The sequence below is a fragment of the Mesitornis unicolor genome, unplaced genomic scaffold (assembly GCF_000695765.1).
Source record: "Mesitornis unicolor isolate BGI_N332 unplaced genomic scaffold, ASM69576v1 scaffold3529, whole genome shotgun sequence".
Taxonomy (NCBI): Eukaryota; Metazoa; Chordata; class Aves; order Mesitornithiformes; family Mesitornithidae; genus Mesitornis; species Mesitornis unicolor.
In genome coordinates, this window is record NW_010206386.1 from 52,285 (window position 1) to 65,746 (window position 13,462).

The following is a 13,462-nucleotide window of genomic DNA, read 5'->3' on the forward strand; positions in this document are numbered from 1 at the left end:
TCTTTCACAGTTCTTACTTCATAAGAACAGATTTAATAAATCCTCAAGCAATTCAACAAGACACACATGGAAAAAAAAAATCAGCTGTGCCTGAAAAACCTTGAACTCTTAAACCTCTTGTTTTTAACAATTTAAAATACCTGGAATGTGAGGTACTTCCTTGAACACACAATATGTTCTATCAGTTTCACAGAGTTTGACTTTAACCTGAATTTTTCTGTTAAAGAAAGTGTCCTAATATGGCTGCTTAAAATGGCCTACTGCCTCAGATCTTTTTAGTCCTTCCTGTGGTACAATAAGCAACAGATTATATGAATATCTATTTTTCACGAACGGAGTCAAGGCATTCAGTTGCTCAGACTAGTAACAAAAGGTGACCAAGACTGTCTGCCATATGCCAAAGGAGCAGACGGTTTTCACATATTTAAGTTATGATGAGAAAAGCTGCCCTATTTTTGTTTAAAGTAAAAAAAAAAATGTATGTGAAAATAAAACGAGCGAATGTCTGGCTTTAGCGAAAATATGAGTATCACGAGAAGTTTTTCTAATGCTAAACTGATGTCACACACACAATTTTGCTAGTGCTAAAATAACAGCATTCTTGTACATATGCCAAAGCAGCTGACAGCAGACCTAGCACTAAACCCATCAGTACTTTTTCAGACCCTCTGTTCAAGGGCCAGAAGAAAAAGGAGCTTTAGTACAAGCTGCATGCTGCCACTTGCCAGCTCTACAAGATCCTACAAAGCAGTTTGATTACAAAGTCTGATCTTTGCTGTGGTAAGTGTTAAGCCACTTTGACTGTTTCTTCCCTTACACGGATGGCTAACTTTTAAATGGGTACATACCCAGAGCCTGCAGCCACTGGCACGGGTTTACCACATCTATAGAACTGGTGGATGCTGTTCCTCTGCATATAATTTGAGTTGAAACAGTCCTGCTGCTACCAGTGTTTAGTGTTGTGTTCACTCCACGTGTTTAAAGCACAGATGAGAATTTTAATTAACAGAACTACTCTAACTTCAGCTGCAGTCTACGTGAAGTAAAATATATGTATGTATCTTTCCTCCATGGCAGAAATATCTCACCATGCAGAGAACTACACCTGCTCACGCATTGTTTTGCCAATGCATAAGATCTGTCCAAGTGACTCTTGGGCAAGAAAATAGGTGTCTTCACATTCATATGGTCTGTGATCATTTTATAAGGTTTCCAGTTAAAACAGTTCTTATTTCTTGGGAAAGAGGTACAACAGGATTTTCTAAGATCTAAACAGCTGTGGAAAGAAAGTAAAGCAGCAGCTGTCCCTTAATACATGAAAAACACACATTCTTACCTGGCTCCTAAGATATCCTTCTTGGCCAGGCCAATTCCAGCTATAACCTTCACCCTGACAATTCGCGTGTTATCCTAAAATATAAAATAACATACTAAGGACACATTCAGATTAATTTTCAGATCTATTTTCCATTTATAAAGCTAAAAGCCATTATTAGCAGTATTTTGAATTCACACTGAATTCTACAGGCTAGCTAATGCAGCTACTTTGTCTGCTAGAAACAGCTCCAAGTTTCAGTACCAAATTTATTCTACCTTTACCCCTTTTTAAAGTCTTAGCACCATCATATCCACATACAATGATAGACACAGCATGCACAAAAAATTAAATCAATACAGTAGGGTTTATTTGTTTTCTAATTACTTTTGTTTTGTTTCTCAGCATTCGAAAGGAGTAGGATTTTGTTCTGAGTTAAAGTGCTTAATCCCACAAGCCAGGAATCCCAATCAAGCCTACAACGGTCCCTACCAGCCTTCTTTCTCAAATACCAAGTTGTTCTGGCAGCAGTCATCACCATTTTCCCAGCAAGCCTTGCAATATGCCTGGATCAGATCGCATGCGGTACGCGCATACTGCGGAGCACGCTCGTGAAGACCTTCTCCTAGGGCAATGGTAAGAACAAGCCGCTATTGCCACAATTCATACAGCCCAGCGACTGCTGCTGCTCCCAGCTGCTCCTGGGAAAGAGCATCTGGGAGCAGTTTCCACAAGCACCTCCCATGTTTCCCAGCAGGCAATCCTTAGCCATCCTTTCTACAGAGTAGGAAAGGACCTTTGTGAGAGCATGCGCTGAACAGCGTAATCATCTCCAGTGCACATGGGCATGACCTGTTAGGATGCTAGCAATGGGTTGCCATTTGTACCTCACTAGCCGTTCAAGCGAGCTGCACTAAACACTCAGACAAATGTATATGGACTGAGCAAATTTTCACCTAATGGTTCCTTGGCATTCATCAGAGGGTGGGAAATAGACTCTGACCATAAATTTATTTCCTGAAGGGAATAAAAAGGGTATAAAATTTATCAGAGCAGATTAATAAAGCGGTAAAGAACTCTTGAAAAAGGCAAGAATAAATGATTCTTGCATCTAGTTTTAGTTTACAGCACAGAGAAATCACGCTCAAAATACCGGAATTTCTGAAGTGACACGTCAGCAGGGTATGAGAGTTCTCAAAACAAAAACCTATTTCGGTTACACGTTATTCAAATTACAGCTTCACAGGAGTGACGTAAGTAATTGCACTCCTCCTGTTAATCAGAATAGCTGTGCAGTCTTACATGGCTCATCTGATAAGCTACTGAATTCAAGAGAGGAAAAAAAAAACCCAACAGCTGTGACTGGAGAGGAAAAGGAAAAATAAGCACCATTTCCCTGGAAAGCAACGAGCTTTGCAGATGGAGGATTGTTTGTAGGCAATGGCTAGTCAGACACTTCTGAGGGAAGCAGATCAAACCTAGGTGGTTGAAGAGTTAAACAGATACCAAAAGCAATGGGTGAAGCAGCAGATGTTGTCCCTGGGGCCTTCCTGAATTCCACTGATTGAAAACGCTTTCAAAAGGAGACACATAGGAAACACTCAAAGTTTGCTTTATCATTGTCTCCTGTATAACCACAGGGTTGGACTCCCTAACCAACACCAACTGGAGAGGTTCATAAAGCTAACAGGGAATTGCATGCTAATCCTGAGGCAGAGACTACTGGCTAAAAAGGTAAAGCTGAAAAAAAAAATATATATATATATATTTAGTGGTTTTAAGTAAGCAAGTCTTTCCCACCCTCTCAGTCAGAAGTGATTGTCGGGGGATTGAGATTAACATCTACAATATCCACAGTTCCAGCCAAAACACAAGTCTGTCTTCCTCTGAGGTGAAGGTGGAAACAGTCTCCTACTAGGAAATCTAAAAATTCAGAAAAGAAACCTACCAACCAACCTCACCCAGCACTGATTGCTAGTAGACGTCCTAAGCTTTCAAAATTCTTAGTCATGATCAGGCTTAAAGGTACATAACATTACCAATGTTTTATGACAGCAATAGAACTGACCAGATTTAATAACAAAATATAAAACTATGGTGGCATCAAATTAAGAAGAGACTTTTGTTAGTATTATCATATATCACAAATATCCTAATATAGCCACCCTTGCCTTAAATTGGACACTATTTTGGAATGCATCTTCTACCAATTACTTGGCTTCAGTGACACCCAACATCATCAAGCTCCAGACCACTCCAGCTGAAGAGTGCCACGTGTGCATTTCTGCTCTCACTGAGCACTTCTGCACTTCCCTCGGTGCACCACTACCCTCTCCCCACCAAGACAAGGGTCCTCAGTCACAGCCCATGGGACTCAACTGACAAGAATCCAGCTCAAGAAACAATCTCACCATCTCCTTCTGAGAAAAAGACCCAGAGCAGACGTTGCTGTAGGATAAACTGCCCTAAAAGACAAATACCTTTTACTGCATCTGTATTTAGTTGCTTAGACCATGAGCTTTTCTCAGCTATTCAAGCACAAGAAAACTAAAGACAATTAGAAAGGTATTTTTGGGCACAGGCATCTCAGAATCAGACCTAACAGGGCATGAACGTAGTCCACACAAGGGAGATCACAGAAACAGGATCCCCACTACTCAGATTTTAGTTGATTTAATAATGCAGTTTGTTTACTTGTATCAAAATACTGATCTGAATTTATCTGAATGCTATTTTACAAAAATACAAAGTGCTTTGTACGTGACCTCAGGAAACCAGAAGCTGCAAACCTAAGGCTGGCACGCTGAAGGTTGATTTAAATATGCCTTGTTGAAAGAATATTATTTGTTTGGGGTCAGTGCCAAACAAAGACAGCTACAGAATTTTAGTTAGCCCAGCAGAACAACTAAGCAAGCCGATCTCTGTTTATGAACTGTCATGTAAAAATATCCTTCTCGATTAACAAAAACTGTTTAAAAAAATCATGAATTGTTCACAACTGTCTTTCCCACAGATCTCCTTTTTCTCTTCCACTTTTTGCAGTCATTGCTCTCAACCCCAAACAACTCACCACACATCTTTTTCTGTATTTTTTTTTAACTGATAGGTGATACTGAACGGTTCACATCTTCCTTTTCTGACTTCTAAAGACTAGAAACTTCAGGAAAAAAACCAACAAGTGCAATACTTAAGCACAAGAGATTAGGTTCCTCATTCTCTGGTCACACTAGTACACAAAGCGTATCAGAAGAAATTCAGACAGATCAATTCAGATGCAGCAAGAGGTGACTTACACTGGAAAGACCCATTTTGCTCCAACCCCACACATCCTGAGGAGGCAGAGGCCTGCTGACAGGATACCGGTCTGTGCTGTGACCATATGACCTTTTCTCCCCTCTCACTGATGACAGGCAGAATTGCTCACAAAAGCTGCCCCAAACACACCGATCTCAGGAAGCAATGAGGACTCCAAGAGCTCCAGCACTGTTTGAAGCCAATTTCATGTGGCCAAAAATTAGGCAATGCAAGCTCTGCATGGAGACAAAGCAGAGACTTGATTCTGGCATCCACAAGGAATAGGTTCAAAACCAGAATATCATGGTTTCAAAGGCAATATTGAACCTTCTTCATTCACCTTGCTTCTTTATTTGCCCCCTAAGTAGCCACACACACAAGAAATTGTGGATCTGTAACTGCTTCTGTAGATTCACAGGCAACACAAGAGTGTTTTGGTGGTCCAAGAAACACACAGGCTGCAGCCTGCACCTCTTCTGTACTGACCATAGACACTCTCAAGCTCACCTTGCTACTTTTTTCCACCACTGTCATGCTTCCAGTGGTTCTGGTGGCATAGGAAAGGATTGGCACATAGTCAGTAACCAGAAACACGCCAGCTATGTCTATCAGCACTGCAGCTTGTCTAGGAAACTGCACTCTCAGGCCCATATCTCGCCTCAAGAGTCTCTTCCTGGCCATAAATACCTACAGAGTATTCACTGCTGCTTTGAACATAGTAGGCGACTTAGAGGATTAATGCCCTAGCATCCAGCTGCTCTGTAGCACAGACGTGCACTCACAAGAGCCCATCAAAGGCAGCAGCTCTGGGCACAGAGTTGTACAGGGCTTGTTTGCATAGACGGAACAAGTATGTTCAGCTGCTTTTGACAGCACTTGACTGTCAGGCACTTTGGAGACTGGAGGTACAATAACTGCCTACAACACAGCATCATATACAAAATATAAGCAGATCATTTCACCATTCAAACTGAACTGTTAAGCTGTTCTCTCTGAGAATACAAGTACCCAAATATGAATCGGGGAAAAGAAAGTATTTGTTAAACTACTGAATCTGCCAGAGAGTGGCTGCACACGAAGTGACACTGAGTGTTTTTATCAGTTAGTCTGCTCCTAGCAAATTCAAGGATTTATTTTTTTTTAGAGGTTATATAGTATTTTAAAATCTGAGAGGTGGAGTACGCACGGGATGATAAGGCTACCACATATAACAGAGACTAAACTGTCCAAAAATTCTTCGTCTCATTAAGTCAGGCAAAACACCCTAACAGAGCTGAATCGGCAAGTTAGTTATCTTATTATGAACTTCCAGGGTATATCATTATTGTACTGTTAATCATATTAGTATACCTTAAAGTACATGTGCATGGTCAAAATAGCTGAGGCTGTTTACTAACAGACAGCATGTAACAGTATGATGGAATAGAAGGTTTCTGAGCTGATGTGTAGAAAATCAGTAACTTAAAGCTTTAAAGAATGCCTCCCAGCCTGCAATACTTGGAACTGACGGTAACACAGAAATCCTCAGAAGGTTTCTGAGCTGATGTGTTGAAAATCAGTAACTTCAAGCATTAAAGAATGCCTCCCAGCCTGCGATACTTGGAACTGACGGTAACACAGAAATCCTTTTTATGTATACCTATTAAAATAGGTGTCAAATAGTTTTAAAATGAGTTCTCCACACAGCAAAGCAAGAGTCAAACTAATAAAGTGGCACTCCCAAAAGTGGACAGTGTTTCATTTCCACAAATGACTATGAATCTACTCACCTTAATGGTGGTAAGTTCTTGAATTGTTACTTTTAGGCAAGAAAACAGCATTTGGAAAGTAATTTCAAGCTTTTAAGGAGTTTAAAACTTGCTCACAACTTTATCAGAATAGAATGGTCTTGCCTGGGTTACAGGTGTTTACAGTCATTGACTGTAAAGGACCAGTATTAACCCTGTCCATTCGTACCCCTGTAGTTCTCAAATTCACAAGGTAGGAAAAGAATCCTAATGACAACTGGGAGAGTGACTCCCACACATAGTGGAAATCCAAGACAGAGCAGAAGACAGAATCAAAGAATCATTAAGTCTGTAAGAGATCTCTTAAGATTATCAAGTTCAACCGTCAACCCAACACCACCATGCCCACTAAGCCATGTCCTGAAGTGCCATATCCACAGGTTTCTTGAACACCTCCAGGGATGGTGACTCCACCACCTCCTTGGGCAGACGAAATCCAAGACAGAGCAGAAGACAGAATCAAAGAATCATCAAGAGTTCTCTAAAATCATTGAGTCCAACCGTCGACCCAACACCACCATGCCCACTAAGCCATGTCCTGAAGTGCCATATCCACAGGTTTCTTGAACACCTCCAGGGATGGTGACTCCACCACCTCCTTGGGCAGCCTGTTTTAGTGTTCGACCACTCCTTCAGTAAATAAATTTTTCCTAATATTCAATCTAAACCTCCCCTAGTGCAACTTGAGGCCATTTCCTCTTGTCCTGTCACTGGTTACATAGAAGAAGAGACCAACACCCACCCCTCTACAACCTCCCTTCAGGTAGTAGAAGAGGCAAATGCAGAAGGATAAGAAAGAAGGCACAAATTAAGAAATGGTGACATGGTGATGACTATAATACAAAACACCCATAAAACCAGAGAACCATTATAAAGTCTGATCCTCATCTGAGTCCTGGAAGGCAGACTCTGGTCTGTGAGGATGTGCACGTGCAGGTGTACATGTGTGTGCATGCAAAGTGCATTGCCAGTTCCACAGACTGTAAATAATACAATATTTCCTAAACAAACAAAATGTGATAAGATTCACAAGATTACAAAAAAAGAGTTATAACTTATCATCTTACAAGTTTCAGCTGCTACCTATACCTAAGTCAGGGGAGAAGGAGGGAAAACAGCTCAAGGCTTTTCATTTTGTGCATGGAAACACTACAATGTTGCACCAGCAAGAGGCGTTTACCTTTGCCAGTTGTTAACATCTGCAACACTCAATAATTCAACTATGAGCATATTACACTACTAACTGTTCTTGTTCACTTAAAGCAGTCAGACAAAACACACAACATGCTATTATCTAATTCAGCGCCTATAAAGGTGGTTTCTGATGTTAATGTAAACACTTCAAGTCCAAACAGTTTTACAGTACTTTTCACCAAGTTGCAATCCATTTCTCAGGTTGAACAAGGATTTCTGACACGTACCAAATCTCCAGTAGATGAGTGACTGGAGTCAGACTCAAACAACTTACACATCAAACTGCTTTTTCTGTATGGAAGTTACATACAAATTTCAGATAAATTAAAATAATTGTATAGCAGTAGAAAGGTTTTTAAATTAGAACAAGGGTTCTTCAGAGTACCTATTTGACGGGTATTGAAAAATTCATTTCATTGGCCTTTGTATTTTTATCTTTGATTTAAGTTTTGGTATTGCCATTTCAATGTACTTCAACAGAAAACATTCACACAGAACGCAAAGAAACACCAAAACCAGGATGGTTAATCTCATGTAAAACAAAACGTTGGTATCCGCTAGACTACGAGACAGCTCTTTTTAAGCAAGCCAATATAAAAATGTCTGAGTAGTCTGACAGAGAGTACACGTTGTAGTAAACAACTGCTCCAGGCAATAACATCCTGTTATTCTTTTGTTCCAGCTAGATAGGTCAAGAATCAACTACCACTAAATCAGGCCAAGAAAAGAGCATCAGGGGATATTACAACGATAAAACAGTACAACAGCATCATTCTGAAGATTCTGGTAGTATCAGGAATTATATATTAATGCTTTCTTACGCTTCATACAATGTCTGCATATAGTGCACAGACAAAATAGCGCTTACACATGCTATATTCAGCTTGAGCAATTCCAGCAGGAGATAGAAACAAAGTTGATAGCATGAGGAATAGCCCCAGTGATGTTACTATTAAAACTTACCATTTCATTTGAAAGAAAGCATTTCCCACAGAATGGTGAGCCTCAGCTGAAGGAAAGTACTTCCTATAATATTCAGACCTTGTAAGTGAGGCAGACATACATGTTAGGTTACTTCTAAATGGCAGTAAATACTGTTAGCATCACCAGTTCATTTCACCAAGAGGCTGAAAGTGGGAAGGAGACTCTGCCAACTTGCCTGTTCCTTCACAGCCCAGAGAGCACCCTGCTAATCCTCTATCATGACCAACAGAGCTGAACCACTGTTCTTTGAAGAAATTCTCTCAAAGCAAGCAAAGAAAGCTTTAGATTCAGGAAGATTCCTATTATAGAACTACATTAATCAACCTTGTAAACATAACTGAAGCCATTAACTTCCACCTGCTGGTTACAGTCCAATCTTACTATCTCACTAAAAGAACTTTATTAAAAGAACACTAATCATACCATAAGGGCGTTTTGTGTTCACAAATAAGGAAGCCTCATCCTTCAAGAAATGCTGGCTGGTGCTACAGACTGTATTTAACAACTCTAATTGCAAACTAAGAAAAAGATTCAAGATTGCAAGAGTCCACTAACGAGCTATCCATCTGTCAACAGAATTTTACTTAAAAAAACCACATCCAAACAGAAAACCCACCAAAAAAACCCAAACCGAGACCAACAACCACCAAACCGCTTTTCAACACATACAATGCAGTATCCACAACAGACACAGTGTTTGTTAGTTCAGTCTGAAAGAAAGGCTCTAAAAAACAAAACAAAACAAACCCAGGTACATAACACGCTTCTTGAAACTATCAAATTATACAAATTATGTTGCTGTTTGAAACAAACAAACAAAAAACCCCAAACCACAAAAAAAACACCACCGAGGAAACCAAAACCAAAACCTAAAAACCTCCCAAAACCCCAAACCAGCAAGCATCACCATTCTACAAGAGTCCAAACTATTCCAGATACACTGGAATCCAGATCATGCCTTGCAATGAGCAAGTCCTTGACAGCCTCTGAAGCACATCTATTTTTTCTACTGAAGTGCCCCATACAAGAACAGAGTTGGACGGAGCAGACATGAAGTACAAGGGCCATAGGCTTGAACAGGACCAGACACACTGGGTTGCCTCAAGCTCGGGCACAAATGAGCCAAACAAAATTACTGTTTTCATCAGAAGCAACCCAGAGGAAGACCAGTCCACATCAGTGTCAGAAGTAATGTCTGAAAGATTTCTGGCACCAGCATCATCTCCAAAATATAGAGAAGGTCTGTGAGGTAAGGTGTGCAGATACAGAGAAGACAAACCATGCATCCAAGGCATTCGGCTCACCAGCAGCAAGCTAAATAACCATAAACAACCTACTCGAGCAGTATATTCTAAAGGAAAATAAACATATATCCAAAGCTTTCCAGACTGAAATACCATATGCTTACGAGAAATCTTACGTGACCTGCAGAAAACAACACCACTTGCTCTACATAGAGCAGCGCTCAAGCGACTGTGAAACCTGAAATGGCAAATGCATGCAAGTGGGAAGTGTACTTTTGCCTGTGAGAAGTTCCCATTACAAGTCGGATCCCTGAAACAGACCTAACATAACAGACACAACAGATCCAAAAAAAGCTAGCCAACTTACGGTGTTATTTAGGAAATACAGAAAGAGCTAGGCAAAATAAGAAAGTATTTAGTTTAGGCTGGGAGTGCAAGAACTCTGACATACAGAATTTTTGAAATTCAACTGGCTATGAAATAAATCTACATACACAAGCAGCATCATTTTATTAAATACCATTCCAAAGCTCTATTAAAATACCTGCTTGCACTATAGAAAAATAGAAATACATTGTCATTCTATATATTTAATGATTATATTTTTAACTCGGCAAACCACTGAAAAATATCACACCTTCTGTAACCAAAGAATAGATCATTAGCTAAGGTATCAACGGTTCTGCCTTCCACTTTTGAAAGATCATTCCACAATTACTGTTAGAAAACGCTCTATTTAGTATTGCAGTCTATTGTCACAAAAACACAGTAAGTGGAAGTGCCAGAAAATGCTTGATCAAAGTGTTTAATCTACAGAAATTCAAGTCTTAGCAACCTGAAAGTCCCTCAGCCAGAAACCTTGTATCTATGGACGCTCTACCTCAACAAGCACATTTAAGAGCACCAGCAAAGTTACCACTGCTATAAGAAAGAAAAGCAGCAGCAGTTGTGTCCGTGCAGATCTGAACCAACACTTGTAACTATCTCGAATGGTAGATGGAGCCCAATTGTGCAACAACAGGCCCCGTTAGCCATTTTACAGGTCATGACAGAGCCTGCAGCGGTTAATGCTCCCAACGAATTTTTTTAAGCAGCCTGAGCCAAACAGCACTGTGAGAGAAAGTCTGACCCAGAGGTGGGAAGTATACTTTAAGTTCTTTCTTTCCCCTTTAAAAAAGTTTGAGAGAGGATAAAAAGTAACCTTTAAAAAATACTATTAGAGGTTTTTGCTTGTTTTTTGCATCGAGATCAGCTGTAGCAAGGTCTACAATCTGTTCATTTGCCTTTTTTCTATATACTATCCTACAACGTAAAATAATTCACAATGAAAAAGAATTCAGAAATGTGATCAGCATTCAGTTTTAGTGTAATACTGCCCCTATATTATATTCATTTTAGCCCGTTATTGCATATTCATCCCGTTACAACTTCTGATGATAAGCTCATGACCTCTAAGAGACAGACAACTTACTAAGTAAACAAAATTGGTACTGCTCACAACCTACTGCTTCCTCCTGTCTTCATTTTTCAGCATGTGATCCCAGACCTCAGTTTCCACACATGGCTAAGACCTTGCTCTGAATACAAAATTATTAGTTTTCCCCATTAATTTTTCTAGTCCTCATTATTTCAATATCCAAGTAAATCCTAAGAACTCCCAAGGGCAACAGAAGGATACTATACCCATTTTACAGAAGAAAAACTGAACCAGAGAAATTAAGGACAACTGCATCTGATGAATTCAGGCACAGGTACCTTAACACAGCATACACAATGACCTACTGTATACCAAATAACCTCAGCTATGTATCTTTGCATCCCAGCTTCTTCAGCATGTTGTTTGTGTCAGCAACATCATATTAGTAATATAGTAAGTCCAAGTGACTAATACACCATTAACAAAGAAATCTGGAATAAATGCATAACCTGGGGGGGCAGAAAGAGAGGGAGGAAAAAATCCACACTAATTCTGCATTCAAATGCCTCAACAATGAGACCAGACTCTCCTCACCTTCCTTCTTTTATTTACAGATATTATATTCACCATATAATCATATGCAATAGCTGCAACAAGTAAAGAGGTTTTGCAGACAATGCTGCTTTCTTTTACCAGGCAATTTTGATTCATATCCCAAGAAAATCCATCTCAAAGAATGGGTCACAGAGCAGCCCTGGGGAAGTAGCAGTGTGCAAACAAACTATGAAAAGCCTACAAAACAAGGGCGGGAGAGGCTTTTACAGAGCTCCTTGATGCTACTTCAATGTGATTTGGGTTTCTGACTTAGTGTTTTTGTTGTGATTCTGTGTATGCAGTTCTCCAGATTTAAACACTAGGAAGGAAACAAAATAAATAAAGATAATCTAGAGAGGCAGAAGTCTAGTTTCCATTCTAGTACTCCAGGCAAAAGCAGCTGGCAGTAGTTTTCCTATAACCCTAAGATCATTCGTCTTGTTATCTGTGCATGCAGAATCTCATATGAAAAACAAAGAAAACTAAGCAAGTTCTTTATATGTGAACCAGTAAGCACCAACTGAATATGAAAGTCTGATCATAAACTGCATTTTTCACATTTGTAAATTGGAAAAAAAAAAAAGGTTGAGCTTTTGAATTATTGAAAAAGTTGGATCCAACAGATTGGTTACATACTCAAACTTTCTCCCCCTTCCCCTAGCTGTTCCAAAGGAACATATTTATGTTCAAGAGGATGGAAGGAAGATCGTAATTGTTCAATTTTGACCAGATTTCAAAATATTTTGCCCATAGCAAGGGAGCCGAAGAGACAACTAAACTGACCAAAATTTAATAAAGTTAAAATAGAGAGCCTGAGGCATGGAATGTTTTAGTCCAACCAGACAGCCTCAAAAAGTTACTAGGAAATGAAAATAGGATCTTGCGATAGGAAGTGCTATGCAACCCTGGCAGCATGCTTTGCTAATTTTCTACTAGAACTCCTGTGCAATTCAAATATAAACATGAAAAAAATAATCATTTGAGAGCTTTATAGTTACCTCTCCAGAAAGTAAGCAGAACTTGAGAAAGAGAGCCATACTAACAGACTAGGAATAATATTTCATAGCTTTCATAAGGTTAATTCCTGCTAAGAATGCAACAAGTATGCATTGACATCATCACTGCCTGGACAGAAAAAGAGCTGATCAAAAACAGTCCTGGTAAAATATCCTGCTGACTCAAAGACAGTATTACTGACACTTCACACAGGCCACCAAACAGCTTTCAGATCGATACAGCTTTTAGTCTTTCTGTACCTGCAATTTAAAAAAAAGTGACCTTTTTGCTTGCTAAAGTTAACTATTAAATCAATAGTCTGCCCTGCGCACAAGCCACAGTTACGATGCAAAAGCCCACCCCACCTGCCTCCCACTTCTGCGCAGTGCCAGGCACACCAGCACTAGCCAACTTCCACAGTTCAGCGACCTCAGGAGCCAGACTTCACGGCAGAAGCGGTTGCAGAAGTCACCGCCAGGTACCCACGAGTTCACTGCAAAGAACCCCGAGTCGCAGACAAGATTTCACACTCCCGCCAACGGCCACGCAAAGAAAGGCGCCATGGCTCAGGCCCCGGACTACCTTTTGCACGATTCCAATCCCCTCACCGCTTCGGCCGTTCACACACCGCCCGCGA